Raw genomic sequence first — 21,912 nt, 5'->3', positions numbered from 1 at the left:
CTTGAAAGAATTACAGTTGGGTTTCTGACTGAAATCCTATATTATGAGTTATCAACATGAATACCAAGAGTAACTTTTGCTTTTGAGGTGAATTTATTGGCATCCATGTTTGAAACACATAATAAGTAGGTTATAATCAGAGACCCAAACAATCCTTTGTATTAATACTGAGGCAAATTTGATAATTTTTACATCATCAAAGATATGTAGAGCAGTTTAAATGTAATATATAACATCTTAAATTATAACTGTAGCTAAAACTTTGTAAAAGATGATTCATGGATACCTCCATACAAAAGCAACAATTATATCATATTCAACAAAGACAGACCGGGAACAAGGCAAGCAGGAAAGGTTCTAACCCTTAATAAAAATAATCCAATTTCAGTCCTAGTTTAATTGTAAAGAGTTATAGCCCTAATGACACAAACCCAAACTAGCAGCTCTTGCAAATACATATCAGAGACCATGCCAAAATATTAATTTATATAGTGTATATATTTCATCTCTAAGCGATAAATATCATACAGGAGGTGTAAGTCTAAAGGTTGAATACTTAATCTTCATTAAAAATTTTTTATGGATAAGAAAAGAGACAATTAAAATGAGTGAATTTTCATTTGTGTGAATCACATATGGTTGAATTAAAGAGTTGCACAGTATATTAGGAGTGTGTAAGAAAATGAATGTTTGAATGAAAAAGTGGTTGTGAAGATTTGCAAGACTGCAATACAGCAGGTGATGGGTATTAACAAGCGTTTGTAGGCAGTGACAAATTAGCTGTCCCTTGGATTCATCTGATTTCAATCCATGGACCCCCTGCATACATTTTGTTTAATACAGCATTTGTTACAGTATGTTTTAAATCTATAACTTCCAATATCTTTTTTTCCAGTAAGCAGTGAAACACAATGTATTAGTAAATACAAACATGTCCATTTCTGAACATCTCAGCTATAAAAGGCTACTGAAACTTCTGTCATTATACTTCACCAATATTCATTCTCGCCTATAAATGCAGTGCATTTTGCCCTTGAAAAATAAATGGCCTATGTTACATTAAAAATGGTATGCTGATGATATTGCCATAACATTTCTTGAACTAGATTAGCTATGCAATAGGGAATGGCTGGCAAAACAGAAACAGGTTCATATTCAGTTACCAGGTATGTAATCTAGGTGACCATTAAGGAGGCTAGCTCAAATTCCCAATTTACACAAAATACTGTCTGGTTAATTGATTTGCTCAAGATCATACACTGGACAAATGAAGGAGAACAGATTTAAACCCCACACTCTTGGCACAGTAAGCAGCTCAATAACAAATAAGAAGTTTAGTTTCTCCTTTGCACTAACTGTCAGACTCAGTAATAGTGTTTAGTTAAATGTAGAAATCTTTTACAATCCAACCTTGTATACAAGTCTGTATAACTATAATATGCAACGACTAAATGAAGGATTTTGAATATCAGATGGTTCTGATAATCACTCCAAATAATGCAGACTTTATGACTTGACAAATGTCAACCCCTTCAAAGTTACTGGAGGCTATGGAAAAGGCATTGCAAAATATATCACTAACATGCAACATGTTTAAACTATATTACATAATATAGGCCTATTAATGAATTAACATTAACTGCAATGAATAAAGCAAATGAATTAAAGACTACATATATGCTGCAGCAACTTTTGTTCAATAACTTAGAAGTCAAGAGAATTTCAACATCAGCTCTTCCTGCCACAGCTTCACCTGGCCCACTCCATCCTTCATCAATCCTTATTCTGTCCATCTCTGTCAAATCTCATCTCCCCATATATCCCCAACCGTGACCTATGTAGCTCTGACCAACTCTTACTACAAATTTCTAAACCCAACAAATCCACTGGCAAAATATTTTATAGTTACTCTGTCTCCTCTGCCTGGAACAAACCCCCTCTCCATTTACGTTCTCTTAATACCTACAGCTTTAAAATAGCTTTAAAGGATTTTTTGCTTAACTCCTGGATTTTCTCATGTTAAGACCCCCACCTGAATGTCTCAACCTCTACGTTATCCTAATGTTTCTTATTTCCTTTGCTGTCCACTTAGTCTAATTTCCCTCATCATCTAGTAAATTTTCACCAGATGTCCTACCTCTATTACTCCTCATCTACCCCAGCCTTCTTTTATAGCCTAGCATAATTTGATTCTTAGCTGACCTCCTCGTTCCATAGCTTCTCTTTCTATCGATCTCTCATCCCATTTATTTTTTGTATTTTATCCTTTGATATTTTTATTGTATAATTCTTATATTGTATGATGCTGTAGTTTACTTAATGCTTGTCATTAATTACTATTTGCTTGACAATGCATTGTGTTTCTTAGATTATGTAACCTGGAGCTTTTCTCCTTGGGTCTCTGCTAAAAAAGGGCATGTTGCCCAGCCAGACTAACCCAGTTAACAAATGTCAAATAAATAAATAAATACAAAATAAAAATATTACTGCATATGGCATACTTTTTTGGTGGTGGACTTTTACATACGTGCAGGACATCTATATCTCATTTTTTACTTTACTATGTCTTCCCTGTTTTCAAGAATATCCTCTCCAACATCACCCAGTACTAGTCTGTACTATTTGAATGGCTGATTACACATATTGTTACAGTGTATGCCTCTACCGTTAACAGAAACAGATCATGAAGAAAAGGAGCCCTATGCAGGTTAATAAACCAGGCCCCCCACCAGCCATAAAACATTGTTCAAACCTGTGAGTCTGCATATTATGTTCTTCTTCACTTTACAATTAGCACATATATTTGGCTTTCATTTAAAACTTTTATTTTAAATTTTACTGCAAAATGTCTGACAGCAATTTTCTTTACGCTCACATTGAAAAAGACTTAGCATGTAAAACAGTAAACTACTCTTCCTGTGAAACTCAAGTTTAGTAACAATATATCAGGTAGCTTAATAAACTACAAGAGATGTGTCAGGATTCAAAATTAAATACTATACAGGGAATCAGTAACTACCAGCAATGTGAAGGGTGCAGGAATTTAAAAGAAACATGTGCAACACATTTGCTAACAGCCTCTGACAGCCCACTGAACACATGTTTCCCTTTTCAGGTGCACCCCAGGCATAGTGTATATGAAGAAAAGAACTGGAGGCTAAGGAAATCAAACCCTATGGTACAGAAAGCAGTTTTTTAACAGCTCTTGGTCTTACTCATATGAACTACATGCTCAACACACTATTGTAATCCATACACAGTGCATTTCACACCTGTGTGCTTACAAGAAAACAAGTTAGATAAAAAAAAAATCATAGCTAAAATGTTAAACTTAATCACCATAAACTTCATGCTGTCCAATTTTTCACAGCTAGTTAACATACTATCAAAAAAAAAAACAAGAAAAACAATAATTTTACCCAAAGAACATGGCTCATATGATGATGATCATGTTTATTACAATCAGTTTGCTTCCTGCCTAACTAATCTGGTTTATAAATAGTTGCAAAGCTTGAAGCCTAGGCAACCATTGAGGAGCTTAGCCAGTCTCTGGTTGTGCCCAAAGCACTGTCTGGTTGAGTTAATTTGTGCAATGTCATACAGTAGGCAGATGAGGGCTGAGAAATTCAAACCTGTACCACAGAAACTACAGCTCACAATCTTAGCCTTCTGAACCATTTGTTGAACTAAATTAAAAAGGTTGGTGAATGATTTAAATCCAATACCACTGACACACAAAACAGTAGCATTAGTCCACTATGCTAATTTATAAGTTTCAAATGAAACAGTGGAATACAGGTACCAAGTATTTATATTGAAACACACACAGATGTGAACACCAATCACATCATGCTGAAATTAATACAGTAAGCAAATGGAGATGAAAGGTTTCAAACCTTGTACTTTTGATTACAAGAAACATTCCCTTAAAATCTCAGAGGCTGAACTGTCAAGACAACTTTAATTCACTTAAAAAAGTAAACAGAACAATTGTAAGTTAGGGTTTAGATATGGATTAGATAAATGCTTGCTGCTTTTTTGGTCCTTTTGTGTTTTGTAGTGGCCTTGTTAGGAAAATGATTTTTTATAACATAATATATAGGGTTATTTAGGTCCGAGTTATAGGAAAGAGTAGTGGAAGCTAGGTTAAGAAGGGATGTAATGATTTGTGATCAGCAGTATGGTTTCATGCTGGGAAAGAGCACTACAGATGCAATGTTTGCTCTGAGAGTGTTGATGGAGAAGTACAGAGAAGGTCAGAGGGAGATTCATTGTGTTTTTGTAGACTTAGAGAAAGCATATGACAGGGTGCCTAGAGAGGAGTTGTGGTACTGTATGAGGAAGTCGGGAGTATCAGAGAAGTATGTAAGAGTGGTACAGGATATGTACGAGGGTAGTGTGACAGCGGTGAGATCTGTGGTGGAAGTGATGGATGCGTTTAAGGTGGAGGTGGGATTACATCAAGGATCAGCTCTGAGCCCTTTCTTATTTGCAATGGTGATAGACAGGTTGACAGACAAGATCAGACAGGAGTCCCCATCGACTATGATGTTTGCAGATGACATTGTGATCTCTAGTGAGAGTAGGGAACAGGTGGAGGAGACCCTGGAGAGATGGAGATATGCTCTAGAGAGAAGAGGAATGAAGGTCAGCAGGACTAAGACAGAATATATGTGTGTGAATGAGAGGGAGGATAGAGGAATGGTGAGGATGCAAGGAGTAGAGGTGGAGAAGGTGGATGAGTTTAAATACTTGGGATCAATAGTTCAGAGTAATGGTGAGTGTGGAAGAGAGGTGAAGAAGAGAGTACAGGCAGGTTTGAGTGGGTGGAGAAAAGTGTCATGAGTGATTTGTGACAGACGAGTTCCAGTAAGAGTAAAAGGAAAGGTCTACAAGAGGGTAGTGAGACCAGCTATGTTATATGGGTTGGAGACAGTGGCACTGACAAAAAAAGCAGGAGTTAGAGCTAGATGTGGCAGAGTTAAAGATGTTAAGATCTGCACTGGGTGTAACAAGGGTGGACAGGATTAGGAATAAGTATATTAGAGGGTCAGCCCAGGTTGGAAGGTTTGGAGACAAAGCCTGAGAGGCAAGATTACATTGGTTTGGACATGTGCTGAGGAGGGATGCTGAGTATATTGGGTAAAAGATACTAAGTATGAAGCTACCAGGTAACAGGAAAAGAGGAAGGCCTAAGATAAGGTTTATGGATGTGGTGAGAGAGGACATGCAGGTGGTTGGTGTGACAGAGCAAGATGCAGAGGACAGAAAGAAATGGAAACAGATGATCTGCTGTGGTGACCCCTAATGGAAAAAGCCATAAAATGGTTATGATGATGATGATTTAGGTCTGTGTTAGGGTGAGGGCAAGCATACATGAATAAGATGGTACAGGGCAGAGCCCCCTGCACTAACTTGCTCATGTGTACTGACCCTAATCCTAATTCTAACTCTACCACACTCCCTAACTCCAACCCTATACACTATATTACTAAAAACACTCTGTCTTCTCCGAACAGTATCAGTACCAAGCCAGCACTTGATCACATTTTTAGCTGTGTATTACTGATATAGATATTTTCTAATGTGAGAGAATTACTCGATATTTTTTGATTTGCCCTTAATGACAATTCAGCATTTTGTGACTCTCTTTTTTTGTGTTCTATCATTTTACCTTCTCTGTTTTGTGCAGTTAACTTTTTTGAATTAAACAGTGTGTTTATTTCAAAACACCAAAATTTAATAATTCTTGTAAATTTAGCTTAAACTGGAAATGATGATATAAAAATTGCTAGAATAATTACCTCATAATGTTTATAAAAAATATTACTAAATGGACTAGACCAAACTTCACAGCAATTGAAGCCATGATTCTAACCATAATTATAACAGACATTCCAAAAAAAAAGCGAAGTCATTAAAGATGTTGAAAATATAAATAAGTGATTGTTGTCTTTTACTTTCAACTTTGTCAATAAAGACTACTAAATCCCTTCTTATGACAATTTCCAGCAGAGGTATACCATAAACCAAAGAAACAAGTTTAATAAGTGAAATACAGATTGCAGGCTAAACTGCAGTTTACAATTGTTAAGACTCATCTTCAGCACTACCAGCATTTTTCATCCCTAACACCCCAAAGGCTACCCACAGAAGACCAATTATATCAACTTAAATAAGGAAGATAATTAAACAAAATGGGTCATGCCAGACCTAAAGAATGAAATTGATGGAAACATCATGTTGCAGAGCAGGATTTGTGTCACTATTTTAAAACAATTACACAGATCAATACCAATATTATTTATTTATTTATTTGCAGTTTGATTACCCGGGAAGTCCACTGGGCCAAATTGACCCGTTTTCAGTGAAGGCCTGGGAAGAAAAGCTCCAAGATGCATTATACAATTTAGATACAACTGATAGTTAATATTAAAGATAATATTATGTAGAATAGTTACTCATAAATGCATTCAATATCATGCATAGTTAACAAATTCATTAAGCTTAAAGGTAGGGATCATACAGTTTCATTTGAGGAAAACAGATATGTGTTAGGTGTGGAAACAGTTTACATACAAACCTTTTAAGAAAATGTAAATACGCTTTACATGCACTCTTCAACAGTAGAATGCTATTTACAATATTTACAAGGTTGGGCTGTGTGAGGCTAGCTGTAGGAGTTGTTGAGAGCTTAGAGAGAAGCTATAGAAATTGTTGAGAGCTTAGATAGGTACAAAGGAAGATAACTATGAGAGTTGTAGAGCTTGGGAACCAGAGCGAGAACCCCCTTGGATTAGGTTGTGTGAAGGCAGGTACACTTCCATTTAGTGGACAGGTGTTTGAATAGTTGGGTTTTGTAATGAATAGCTGGGTTGGGTAATGAAATATAACTACTTTAAAATTTGACAGTTTATTTAAGAGAAGAAATGAATTTTTTGTTAAACAAACTCACAAAGAAGACATTTTTAATTCACAGACATGCAAAGATTAAATTCAATATCACTAAAACTACTGCTGCAAATACCTCACTACCTAAAATAGCTCGGAAGTAACCATTCTAATTTAATACAATAAGTCATATCGCAGAAAAAGATTTGCCTGGAAAAAGTATACTTGTAACACAAAATTCATAATTTTGCATAATTAAAAGAAGTAATGGGCAGTTCATATCTATATATATGCCCATGTGTGTGCATGTAGTATCAACTGCTGTATGTTTTCTTTAGTCAAGGTTTTAACCGATCAATATTCAATAATATATCCAACTCAGAAAGCTTGCAAGACATGTAAGATAATGACATAAAAGTCAACATATATAACCATTTCAAAAATCATTAGCTAAATCACCAAAACATTTCTGGAAAGAAGAAAAACCAAGCAGTATTCAAAACAACACACCGACAGCAACACCTACATTCTCTGTTACTTCCTTTCTGAATTCTCAGTCTAAACCACAATCTGAAACATTCACCTTGACCTCTCCATCCACCCAGAGACACCTCTCTATATTCCACAATTTGTACTTTAAACAAGTCAAAATAAAAGACTCAGAACCTCTTCTGCAAAAAATAAGAAATGACATATTGTGTTTAACTCATTCAATACACCATTAACTACAACCTCACATAAGCAACAAAGAGTTCTGGTCTATTTGGACAAAACTCATAGCTCTGTCGACACTAACTTATGAAATACTACTAGCTATGAATACAGGCCAGCTCACTGCATCATCTTTATTGACCTCATAATAGGTCCTCTTTTACCTAATATAAATAATTTAAGTACTGATTCACTATACTGGTTTCAAAACTAATTCACAAATCACCAATTATGTATCAAAATTCATACTTTCCCAGTCAGCCTTCAAAAGAGGTTCCATACTTGCTTCACTATAGAGAAGCCGCGGTGGTGCAGCGGTAGTGTTGTCACCACACAGCTAGAGGTTCTCCCGTTCGATTCTCGGCTGGAGTGCCTTTTGTGTGGAGTCTGCATGTCCTACCCGCAGTCAAGTGGCATTCAAAAGACATTCGTGAATGGGTGTGCCTTCGTTGAAGGTTGGGCGTCGGGCTGGCACCTTGGCACCATAAAAATTGACTGCCAATCTTTAGTGGACTGGAGTTCCGCTGTGGTGACCACTAACTGGGAAAAGCCAAAATAAAAACAACAACTTGCTTCAGTATAGTGCTCCATTTTTGTAAATAAACTTTTTTCTTGGCCTATATCATGACACTCTCATACTCTCTGTAGATAACACTGTACTATTTCGCTCAAATGGCTCAGTACTCAACTGCCAGAAAGACTTGCAAGCAAATGTCCTATCCCTAATCCACTGTTTTTTTCCCTCTTAACTCCAACAAAACCAAAATTATGAATTTTAGTTCCAAACAGAAACACAGAACTCTTTGCATATCTACAACTCTCCCAATTCTGCCTACCCCTTATAATCTGAGCATAAAAAACAAACTCCACACACATTCAAATAATAATCAATAAAAGTTGTAGATTGTTACCCAATTCCCTAAAAATTATCAGTGGTGTCAAAACTGAAAAAAAAGCAAAAATGGTTCCCTTTTTTAACAAACAATTCACCTTCTAATAGGACATTCTAAATTCAGACTCCTAGTTAACCAGACTTTTCTCCCCTAGCAGATAAACTACTTAAACACGCTTCCTCTTAGAACTTCAGAAACCACATCAGCCAGCCATCACAGTTCAGCTCCCACAAACTAAACTCTGTTGTACAGATCACTGCTCCTCTATACCTGTTCTAAAACCCTGAGAAATTGTTCCCTGACAAATAAAGGACATCTCATGTTATCCTTAATTTACAATTCAACACAAAGACACCCTCATCTCATCAGCCAAATATCAATGCCTCTCATCCAACCGTATCATCTAACCCCAACCACATCACTCTTTGCCTACAATTACTATTCTTGTTGGCCCTCATATGGTATATTTGTTCGCACTAATTGACATTTCTTATGCATACACAATCATTAGCCTCACATAACTTCCTACTACTCACAAACTCTTTGTAACATCCTTCACTCCAGTCAACTATCCTATCATTCCCACAACACACAGCTATAATTATCACTTAGAAACTTCACATTCTAAATGAGATTTGTATTCATTTATTGGAAATGATGTATGTTACAATGTAGAAATAGCCCATTACTTGGTGTGAGTATCAGAGGAGTTACCCCAATTTTGTGTGGTGTGATCATAAGGTGAAACCTTAGTGATCAAACAAACGCAATGATGAGTAAGTGCTGTTAAACTCACATGTAGGTGTGGATTATTGTTGTTATGTAGCTGTATAATTAAAAAATATATTGCTTACCTTTCTTACATGTCTTTCTGCACCAGTATTCTTCTCCATACCTTTTTCAAAACTGATAAACTTTAAATGTGTATGACATACAGCTGCATGATTGCACGGTACATCAGTTTAACGCAAGTAGCAAATTAGAGAAGAGGGCATATCCATAGCACATTGTCCCTCTATGTCTGTCTTTTTTAATTTTGCCAGGTTACAGCACATCTTTTACACAGGAAATTTGGAAAGTATGAAATTGGAAGAAGAAAACTTTAATGTCTGGCATTATTGACCAACAGAAAACCATGGACATTTAAAAATGTTATGCTATATGATATATACAGTTATATCATGAAACTCAGGTACATTCTGGAAAAATCTCTGCACAGTTGACAAATATGTTTTATGTACAGCCAGTAAACATACATATCAACTGTTCAAAGTTTTGCAGAACATTCCTATTTTTTTTTCATATTTTGCCCAGTCATTTTCAAAATGTGTTATAAAAGGTTATTAAGTATATGTCAATGGAAAGTCCAGCTGCTCAGCAATACTTCCATTGCCTGACCTTTTGCAGTAGTATATGCTTGATTTACAATGGGCATGTTAACTGAGATATCCAATCAGTTTCTGAATAGCAATGGTCATTTATTGTATAATTGTATATACTCACATATATACTATATATATATATATATATATATATATATATATATATATATATATATATATATACTTTCTGTTACCTAATAATAGTATTCCATAGACTTCTATTTTACTTATACTGTTATTGTATCTCACTAACTGCAAACTTTCTTTGTATTTACAGATTAAGTTTGAAATAAATCATTTGTGGTCAGTGCTCTAACTCTGTAAACAAATTTCATATACATAAAAAAATGTTGGTCCAGAAACTAGTAACCTTCCCCATCAGAATCCAGAAATCAGCGGAAACAAATATCACGGAATATAAAGACTTAAAACATACAAATTTCTGACAAATGTATGATGAAGTCTCTAAATTAGAGTATAACAGTTGTATCCATAATGTTAATACTCCATGGAGTTATATGGAAAAGTTCTCCTCACACCTGGACAAATGTATTTAATTGGTAGTCCCATTTAGATCTAATCAAATAGGATCTTTAAAAGCAAACCAGTGTCGTGTTCCACAAGCATTAATAAACCATGTAATAAAAGGAAAAACAAAGTTACTGTGCTTCAGTTCAACTCAATACTTAGTAACCATCACTTCTGAAACACAACAGCACCTCCACAGACCCAAAACCAACAAATCCGCTTCAAGAATATTGTAAATCCAGCAATAAAATGTATTCCACCTTGTAAAATGTTAAGCGCTTTCACTCACTAAACTGTGAGCTTCTTCAGAACAATAACTAACTTGTTCAAACAATTTAAATATCTAAAATGGCGCCAAAAATTTAAAATCAACCATTCTTAAAGTGACACAGTAAAAAATATTGCATCTAAAACCTATTGCTATGTATAATGTATACATATATAATGTGAAATATATACATACATAATGTGAATAATATGCATAAATAATCATTTTCTTCTGTCCAAAAGAGGTTTAATGATATAAAATCATTTAATCCAGGGGGAATGTTGGCATCTGTAAAGAACTGCCACCATATTTCCCTACATGCCATAATGTTCTTAATATCACCCCCCCTAGGGCCAGGGAGTATATTTTCCAAAATACCAAAAGTAAATTTGTGTTCAGTTCCATGTTTCTCCACATGCCTATACAGTGCATTTTTATTATCCTTAGTCCTTATACTATATAGGTGGGCATAAATCCTCTTCTTAAAACATCGCTCTGTTTTACCTATATAGTATCCGGAACATTATACATAGCAATAGGTTTTAGATGGATTTACAATATTCTTGAAGGGGATTTGTTGGTTTTTGGTCTGTGGAGGTGCAGTTGTGTTTCAGAAGTGGTGATTACTAAGTATGTAATAAAAGGATGGAACTTCTCAACCTACATAGCAGACCAAATGAAATCGAAATTAAGGGCATCACTGAACAGCTGGATAAGAAACTAAAAAAAAAAAAAAAAAAATACATACAAAAAAGAAAAGTATCCAGCGAACTCAGACTAGCTATAAAAGCCAAAGACAACTAAGAATCCTTAAGTTATATCAGCAAAATAAGAAAAAAAAAACATCCAACATTGCTAGAAAAGTATTTGTAATGGTAGAAACTACTCTGATCCAATGAATATTGTCAACACACTAATACACTCAGTGTCAGCTTCACTCCAGTGATATCTGTTCCAGTCCCGCTTTCCCTAATAGAATCAAGCCATCAGCGATCGTGTAAAAGCATATAACGAAGGTACTCACCAAAAGAAAGAAACAATGCCTTATCCACGGGGACTAACAACAGATCCGTTAGTAACAGCACTAAGCAAGCATTTACAACCCCACTTCTCAACATCTTCAAACTGAGCCTATTACCTGGCTTTTCCCACAGGAGTAGATCTCAGCTGTTGTGATGACAGACCACAATGGTGACCCCACCACCTACCACATGAATTACAAACCCATCAGCCTAAAAGTATAAAGAGTCTTATATGCAAAGTCATGGAACATATCATACAGTGATCTAATTAACGAAAGACACAACCCCACAGCAATTTGGTTTTATCAAGAATAGATCCTGTCTAATGATTCTTTAAAAGATTTTTGAGAGAGTTATTCTGGCTGTAGAATATGAATAATCTGCCAAAACTGTGTGCCTTGTCCTCATCATAACATTTGATGCCATAGCACATTCAAATATAATAAGCAAGTTAGAAGAGCTTCAAACTGACCCATAAGTGGTTAGAAGAATGGCCAAATGGCTTAGAGACAGGCTTAAACAGTAAGAGTAAGGGGTGCATCTTCTGAGAACATGATTGTGACTAGTGGTGTTCTACAGGGATCTGTGTTAGGACCTTTGTTATTCATCATTTACTTTTCAGATCTCCTGTTGTCAAATAAAAGCTTTGGCTAACCCATTCTTTGAATGTTTGTAAACTGGGAGTCATCTTTAAGTCTCCCTGTCATGCACATGCACTCCAGCATAACTTTACACTTGTCAATATTTGTGTGTTAAAAAATGGCTTAAGCTCAATTCTAAAAAGTGCAACATTGTAGTATTTAGTAGGAACCCTCTAGCTCCAGTATATAGTATAGACGATATACCACTTCAAATTTAAAAGGAAGTGAGAGAACCATGCACATGGGTGGACAGCTCTCTTACATTTGACCATAATATTGTAACCATGATTAAGAAAGCCTTTTACCTTGCACAGGTCATAGCAAATTGTATTTAATTCAAATCGGAAGAAGTCTTCACCTTATTGTACTCAACTTTGATTAGACACATCACTGAGTACAAGTCCCCCTTTGGGATGTACCTTAATAAGCATATGAAGCAAATGGAAACACCACAGTGATTTCGAACTAAAATGATAAGTGTCCTAAAAGATCTGAACTACAAATAAAGACTGAAGGCTTTATCCCAATACTCCATTCCATATAGACTCTGTAGAGCTGTCCTGTTTCTTCCTTATATGACTATAATGGATCCAGTAGTCTAAGAACTCCAAACTGACCCATATGTCATTAGCATATCTTGCAAACTCTTAGTTCAATAAATATGGAAAAAAGACAAAAAAACTGGGTAGGGCAGAAGCCCAAAAACTGGGACAGACATTAAATATTCCACTTATACACTTACAAAGTTGCTAGAACAACAGATCTTTAATCAGCATTTATTTTCTGAAGATTATGAAGTCTGAAATTCAAGTATCTGTCATTATTTAGTAACTTCAGTTCTCTGTGATTTGTCAGAAAATGGCAAATTTAATGAGGAATGGACCACAAATATGAGTAAAAAGTCTGGGCATTCTGTGAACATCTAGACAGTTTAGAGGCATGGTGGTTAGCTGGATAGCCAACGCACTTAGAGACAGGACTCACACAGTAAGATTAGGGGGTGTATCCTCTGACAGCATGAGGGTGACTAGTGGTGTTAATAAATCAAGCAGACCAGCTAGCACTAGTGACAGACATCTAAATCTACTCCAACAAATAAATAAGACTAAGCACAGAGATAGATTTGTTATGCCATGCCTGCCCTTTTCTGTAACAAACTTCCTTTCCAAGTTAAGTATTGTGGCACACTGGCTATCTTTAATAAGGACTTGGACAGCCGGGTGGGTGTTCATAAATTCACCCCTGGCATGACTGGCCTGGTTTTCCTTGAAATTGAATTCAAGGCCTAAGGGAGGGTCCTGGCAAGGCAGAAAGTTCCTTAACATTCAGTTGCCTGTCACTTCAAATGATACTATGATTTGCTGTAGAGTCCTGAGCTGTGTAAATGAGAGAAGTAAGGAGAAATGGAAGTTTGCCGTCAAGTTATCTATTGAGCTCATAGCATAATCACATTTTAAAAAAATTATGTCACTCTGTATTTACTTTTTTCTCTAATTCATCTTCATCTGTTATTAACTTTACAATTAAGCAAATGGGAATTCTTATACATATGATTAAGTTGAAATATGACATTCTGCCCACCTCTGATAAACAATGATCAAATATCATTGTCTTATATTTTACATAGACTCTGTATTCTTAGTCAGATCAACTGAAGCAGCTTGTTTTTTAATATTCTAAAAAAATTAGCACTCTGCAGACATCATTACATGTTTATAGAATAAATACCAACAGCTGCTACAAAGGGGATAATTATACCCAAAAATTACATCAGTACTCCACTACTGAGTAAGCAAGGCTTTCAGAAAATAGATGACTTCTTCTTTAAAATAGAATTCTCACTAACATTCAAAATCAAAGATGGTGCTAAGTTGAGAGGAGAAATATACAGTAAGGATACATTCATAGGAAAAAAAGAAAAATGTAATTCACTGTTTGATCCCTGGATTATCATACTTTTCTCTTGCAAACTGAAATAGAAATAAGAAGATATGAGTAGTTGCATAACCTTTAATACTATGGCGGCATTAAAGAATAATTGCTAAGATGCATGGGAATTACCGCTCAACTGTACAGATTTTTACAGACTGTCTAGATTTTTGCCTCCTGTTTTTGGTGTGTTCCTCCTAAAATCTGTACTTTTCTGGCAAATAGCTAAGGATTGAAGTCATTAAATTATGACAAACATTTGAGTTTAAAACTCCACATCCTTCAGAAAAGTCATGCTAATGCAAAACCTATTATTCTATCAACTTTCTAAGTTTGTAAGAGCAATATTTAAAATCTGTCATTATTTGTCCTCCCATAATTTTAGGCTTTGTCCAAATTTTTTGCTCTAAGAGGTTGAGAGGTATGAATTGGGAACATTTTCTCACAAAGTTATATCTTAATTGGAATGCAAAACCACAACTGGTATAAAGCAATAATTGTTTCAGATGTCACTCATTTTGAATTAAAACTATTTCAAAAGCTCCCATCCTGCCTTCAGTGCAATATAAATCATTACTAAGCTTAGGTCATGGTGCAGAGAGATGGATGGGACTGTACTTGTGTTCCAGGCAAACATTATATAATTAGTGGTCCCAATATTGGATGAGTTAGACAAGACGGGAAAGTAGTAAAGGGAGATTGCACACTCACCTCTTGCAGAAGAGGCAATGGGTGCAGACACTTGAGTAGGACACAAGGAGATATGATTTCTCCTTTGGCGACCAGGAAAACCCTTCCCAGTGTTTGTGGAGAGGGGGCTGATTGTTTGCTTGCAAAATCCCTTCTACGAATTATAGTTAGTCTATTCCATATTTTCCTTCTGCTCCTGAAATGTGCATTCTCAAGGGTTAGTACTTCCACAAAACCAATACCTGTCTGAATGCTGACCATCCCAGTTGACCTTTGCCCTAGTTATGGGGAAAGAATCCATTGATTCACTGGCAGTGCAGAGGATCGACACAGAATTTCAGAAAGGAGCACAAAAAATACATTATCACTCAGCAGAAAACAAATATTTAAATTAACCTGCCATCCCGTAGAAAGTGACTTTTTCTGGAAAAGAATGTTCATATAATTTATTCTGTTTCCTAGATGGATAATAAAAAGAAAAACATACATCTACCAGCTTTTACTAAGAAAAATCATGAAAACTAGATTCTTTTTTTTTTCATATGTTAGGTGACACATTAAAATCTAAGTTTTAACCATTTATATCTAGAAAACACTGACCATTTTGTTTACTTCAGCATGTTATATTTAGTGGACTGACATGTCTTATTTTACCTACAGCAGATTTCCAATGAAACTCTGCTAACTGTGTTTTTCTAGTCACACTGTATTTCTTTTCAACAGTTAATCACTAAAGGCTATCTGTGCTGTCTGCTCATTTTCACAGCAAAGGCTCCTTGCAGTAATGCTTAATGGCCATGAATAGACGTAATCATAAGATATAATTACATGTGCATGAGAAATGATATAAAATGGCATAGGCCAAATCCTTCTCCTGCCTATTTGTGATGCATAATCGGAATCTCTGCATTATCAGCAGATTTGTTATAAAAGGTGGAATCGCACCTTTTCTATCTACTTTGCAATCTGAGATGATGCTATCACTTGCTGCTAGTATTACTAATTCCCAGTGTTAGCTGCTTACCTTGGCTGAGCCAGAAGTACCTGTGCCCAGTGGTGTATGCCAGCCAAGAAGGCAGAGATATAGGCTGAAAATAACTCACTATAATTTTTCTAATGAGGAGATATATGACACATTTAAAGTAGACAGGGATATTGTAAGGATTCTAGTGAGTATATAAGGCCACCACAGGTCACTGGGATAGTGTGTGTCCTTCCTATCCCTGTCGATGCAATGGTATGTATAGCTGTCATTATACTGGTCATGGGAATCTTCCAGAAACAGACAGTGGACACACTGGGTATCTCTCAGGTTCTAACTTGGGGATACTTTGGCAGTTCCAGGATGTCCTCTTGGCACATGTGGATCAGTAGATCTATTTTCTGGTGTCACATCAGGACCAAGCTTGGACTATGAGTGCATTTTATGGTATGGCATATTTCCATTATGTAATTGGTGCAATACACCCATGTTACAAATAGTGCCCCATGCCCCCATCTGGTCCACTGCATCAATAGTACAGCAATAGGAAGGGCAACTATACCATCAATTGCTAGATATAATATGATACATGGGGTGCATCCCCAACATTTCTGCCCAGTTTTCTGGCAGTACACATGACTCCCAAATCTTACACACTAGCTCACTCTACCACTTCTTTCTGTATGGTAGGATGCCCAGTGGTCATTGTGTTAGTAAGTGGGATATATATATATATATATATATATATATATATATATATATATATATATATATATATATATGGGTCTACTTCATATGACTGACAGTTCTTATGACTGACATTCATTTGGTTGACAGTTCATTTGGCTGACAAAAAGTATAGGTGGGGGGCTTTGCCCCCCACACCCGCCAATGTGGGGGGCTGTGCCTCCCACCCCCCCAACTATATATAACAACTCCACGGTCGCACAACAGTGGGGAGGGGGGCAAATCCCAGGTTTTTGCCTTGAATACTTTTTGTCAGCCAAATGAACTGTCGACCAAATGAATGTCAGTCATAAGAACTGTCAGTCATATGAAGTAGACCCACATATATATATATATATATATATATATATATATATATATATATATATATATATATATCTGTGTGTGTGTGTGTGTGTGTGTGTGTGTGTATGTGTAGGAAGTCATTGTTCCACTGTATTCGGCATTCATCACACCTGTCATTGAATACAATGCCCTCTTTCGTATGTATTTAACCAGGCATATCTAACAAATGGAGTAACCAAAGTCCTAAATACTATTCCATAAAGAAGAAACACCATTGGTCACAGCTGCTAAATTCCAGACGTTTATTCACAAACAGGTAAAGCGCTTTCATCCAAAGACTATTAGGACTTCCTCAGAACATCACAATGCTGAATAACCATGAGCAACTTAATTAACATAATAAATTAACCAACTGAATATTTAATACATTAATATATCTAAAAAACATAAAAGTACTTAAAAAGATGTTTAAGTTTCTTCTCTTGCAGCAGTTGACCAAAGATGCACAAGGTAGTTTTAGATGTACACCTGGACATTTGTGAATTAAAGTGGCAATGGCGTTTAAATGCAACAAATTATCCATGCATAAATGATAATGTGAGCATTTCAGCTATTTTAAAATTAAAGCACATTTTATGGTAGTTCCCAGTGGTTTTAACAGTTTTTTATGTATTTTTTAGGTGCTTTTATATGCTTTTTTAGCTGTATTAATGTATTAAATATTCAATCTGTTAATTTATTATGTTATTTAAGTTGCTCATGGATATTTAAGGGTTGGGTTTCAGCATTGTGCTGTTCTGAGAAAGTCCTAATAGTGTTTGGATGAAAGCACTTAACCTGTTTGTGAATAAATGTCTGGAATTTAGCAGCTGTGACCAGTTGTGTTTCTTCTTTGTGGAATATCTAACAAATGGAGCACCCACAGAGGTTCTTCACTAAAAGAATACAGGGCATAAGTAAAATGTCCTGTGCAGGCCACCTCAAGGCCATATCCTTGTATTCTGTCTCTGTTGAGTGAAGATCTATGCTTGGCATACAGGGCATTGTCAGACCCCACTCTGATGAACACCTGCGTATCAGCAAAACAAACAACACCAGAATTGCCTGTGATATAAATAGGACCTGCTAGAGAGACAGGTATGTATCCCAGAGACTACCCTTTATCTGGAACAGAGTCTCCATCCTCCCTGACATAATTCAAGTGTAACTTAGGGGAGCAGGAAATTTATCCCTGGCTTGCACCTTTGTCTCTAATGGACACAGGCAACCCATAAATAGTTCATGTTCCAAGCCTCTTACACTTATCAAGGGTAGCAGAACTTGTCAAAGATTTGTGATGCATGGCTAGGCTTGAAAAGGCCCTTGTGGTCATTAGCCTTATGCATATGTGTGTGTGTGTGTGTATATATATATATATATATATATATATATATATATATATATATATATATATATATGTTAGTAGTTATGCAATGTAAACTAAATTGCAGAATGCTAAATAGTTTTGTTTCCCCTTTCTCTCTCTCTCTCTCTTTTTTTTTGTGCTATTTTTTTTGTTTGCTATTTTTTTTTTTTTTAATTTTCTTTCTGTTGATGTTAGATATCACTGGACTCATGGCTCACAAATGAGAAGTTAAAGTGGGGCTGCTAAAGGCAGGTATAACACTTCCCTCTTGTTCCAGACCTATATTGTCAATTTGATGGTGTTAGGAATGTTGAAGTCCAGATTCATATAGCTAGATGAGTCTGGGGGTGCCCTTCAGTATGACCCTGCCACTGCATGCAGGATGTTTACTACATGTTGCATTCAGCATAACATGATCATGTGACACAATCTGCCACTGCCGCTCCCAGTTCAACTCCAAGTATGAGTTATGATGACCAGCTGGCAGCAATAATGAGGGACCTCATGAGGCAGGCAAATGCATGGCATATGACTGTGCAGGTAAATAGGTGCCATCTAATCCAGAATTGTGAACCTTGACATTCAGGTCAGTGTTTCCTTTCTTGTTAAAAACACAAAGAGTATAACTGATGCATGCAGTAATATCTGTGGCTATGCTTTTTGGTGCATGATCTACCATCACTATTTATCAGACATTCCCTTACCATTATTTTTTATTTTTTTATATTTCAGAACAGCTACTCATATTATTACTTGTAAACGTCATGCTTGAGTACTCACTGACCTCTTTTCAGTGATGTCATAGAGCATCATTTAGAAAATAATCACATTTTAACTGTTTTAGGCAATACATTCTGCTGAGATGGTGTATATAACTATGCACATACTAAAGGTCCTGAAGTGGGAGAATTAATAAAAATGTGATATGCCACATTTAATTTGAGATTATACCATATAAATTGAATAGAAACATATCACATTGTATTTATGCTACTCAATGTTTCCTCACTTTAATTATTACATATGTCAACTGAATTAATGTTGTCTGTTAAGATACTACAAATCAGATTATTTCAGTTTGAAATACACAATAATTTCTATCTCCAGAGACAAAAAAATATATATATCTATCATCATTTGCGCAGTGGTGTGGGTGAAAAGGCAGAAGTTGGTGTTTATATAGCAGGATAGTCATGTTAATCTTTGTTAATTTTTGTATCAGTGTTTCTCTGAACATTTGTGCATCACTACTTTTCAGCTAAAGATAATTGCCATTTGTAATAATGGTAATATATAGAGCATTAATGATTACAATCACTGCAACTTTATATTATCATGTACATTTTCTTCACATATTTCCCTGAAGATATACACAATTCCACTTTAGGAGTGAAATGCATGCAGTTGCACACATTTTTTTTTTTACTTTATTCAATTACTTATTTCATTTTGAATTAAATATTGACATCTCTGTGTAAAGGTCAAATTCTAAATAATACAAATCTCGCACTTGAATCTCAGTAGGTCAATGTCAAATATGTCATACACATCTCCTAATGATAGGGTAGATGGTAAGGTAAATGATTTTGAAGTGGGGCATGATCGCTGGATGGTGAGTTGGTCTGATGTCATGGCCTACTTCATGCAGGTGATCCAGCAGACACTGATCTGACAGTGCTGTTTTGTTAGGTGTAGAAGAATACTGATGTGTCCTCCATGAAATCTGTTGTGTTTGCCCCCCTCCACAGTAATTACAGTGCTTTCTTGAGAAGCACTTGCAGGCTCGTATGATCGGCCTCATGTCTCTGGACAGTACCTGTCTCTTCCCCTTCCAACACCCACTCTTACTTGAGTCTGGTAAGTCTTAACTAAAGTATGAATGGAGATAACCATGGATGCTTGGTGTACCACCATATTAGTCATCAGTGTGTTCATGGCATTATCCCTACTCTCTGCCAATTCTGTATGGTGATGGAAATTGTCATGTATATTTTGAAGGACTCTGTCCATATCCAGCTGATTCTCTGTGGCAGTGCTCTGAGTCCTAACAATGTCACCATCACAGAACATTTACTACTGGGTAGCCAATGTTTTACATGTTTCCTGTGCTAGTTGTAGCTGTGAATAATTCATTTGCCTAATACCCCTTGGAAACGTGTCACTATGTACACTATTAGCTCTGAATTTTTGCCATCATCCTGAAAATTTTCTTCTGGGTTTGGAGATAGTGGTGCAAACGTGGAGGAGTTTTCTCCCTGTACAATGGCATGTGTAATATCAGCATATGCCATTCTTCTGCTAATATCCTCCAAATTTATTGGTAAAGTGGAACTATTTGTTTCCATTGCTGACCCTGTAAAAAATAAATTGAATACATTACTAATAAAGAAGTAGCATACAGTACTGTATGCTGAGCAAGGAACTGTGGGGGCACTTTCCATGCACACTGCCCTCATTGTTATTAAATGCAGAAGTGGGGGGTTCACCTGTTAGTAATAATTATCATGTGGTAAATTTAGGCATTCCTTGTCAGCTTTTAATTTTGTATCTAAATATACGTTACTATTTTTAAACCAACCTTCCTGAACAGACATGTGTTGTTGCCACAGATATTGGTAATAGCCAGAGTTCACACCACCTCTAATTATTCCAGTCCCACCATCTTCTGTATCGCAATCATTCCCACAAAAGAAGAACTATTCCTCATCTGTTGTTTATTTATCTAACATTTGTTTACCAGGAAAGTCCAACTGGGGCAGAGCCCATTTTCAGCAAAGGCTTGGGGAGAAATGCTCCAGACGCATATCTTTGCAATGTGGGAGGAAACTGGATGACCTGGAGGAAACCCACACAAACACAGGGAGGACATGCAGACTCTGCACAGAAAACTCCCTAGCTGAGAATCAAACCAGAGAACCTCTTACTGTGAGGTGACAATGCTAACCACTGTACCACTGCATCACCTATTTTCAAAGAGATAAATGTAAGAGGATCCACACTCCCCCCTTATTGGTATGAGTAAATGCATTCTGCCATAAATTGGCTCTGGCATATCCTATCACATCCCTTGCCAGTTTCTTATATATTGTGTTAATGTGTGGTTCCTTACACCAACAATATTTATATCCATAAGAACTTGATTCTAGGCCTTTTGCCCTCTCAGCTTTGTTTGTGTCCTCCTTTTCCAAAAATAAATTTTGCATATGTTGTAGGAGCTACTAGGAGGATGTACTTCTTCTCATAGTTATAATTATTATTTCTGTCTCTCTAGCTCCATGGTTTTGCACTGTTTCTGCACCTAAAACAATATGCCACAGTAATAGCCTAAAAAACTTCAATGAGAGCATGCCTACTATCATCAGAAAAAAAAGGTTTGGTGACACAAAACCATTAATTATATATGCATGCGAAGTATCAATCCACCCCAAGTAAGGTTGTGCTTAACTAATATTCACATCATTATGAATGCATTCACAATAATAAGGCATGCAGTTTGCTGACATACTTGTATCCTTGAATCACAAAATACTAACAAGTA

This window comes from Protopterus annectens, chromosome 5.part0 (assembly GCF_019279795.1).
Source record: "Protopterus annectens isolate FY-2018-M chromosome 5.part0, PAN1.0, whole genome shotgun sequence".
Lineage (NCBI taxonomy): Eukaryota > Metazoa > Chordata > Ceratodontiformes > Protopteridae > Protopterus > Protopterus annectens.
The sequence above is the reverse complement of the archived record's forward strand: the minus strand, read 5'-3'. Positions refer to the sequence as shown.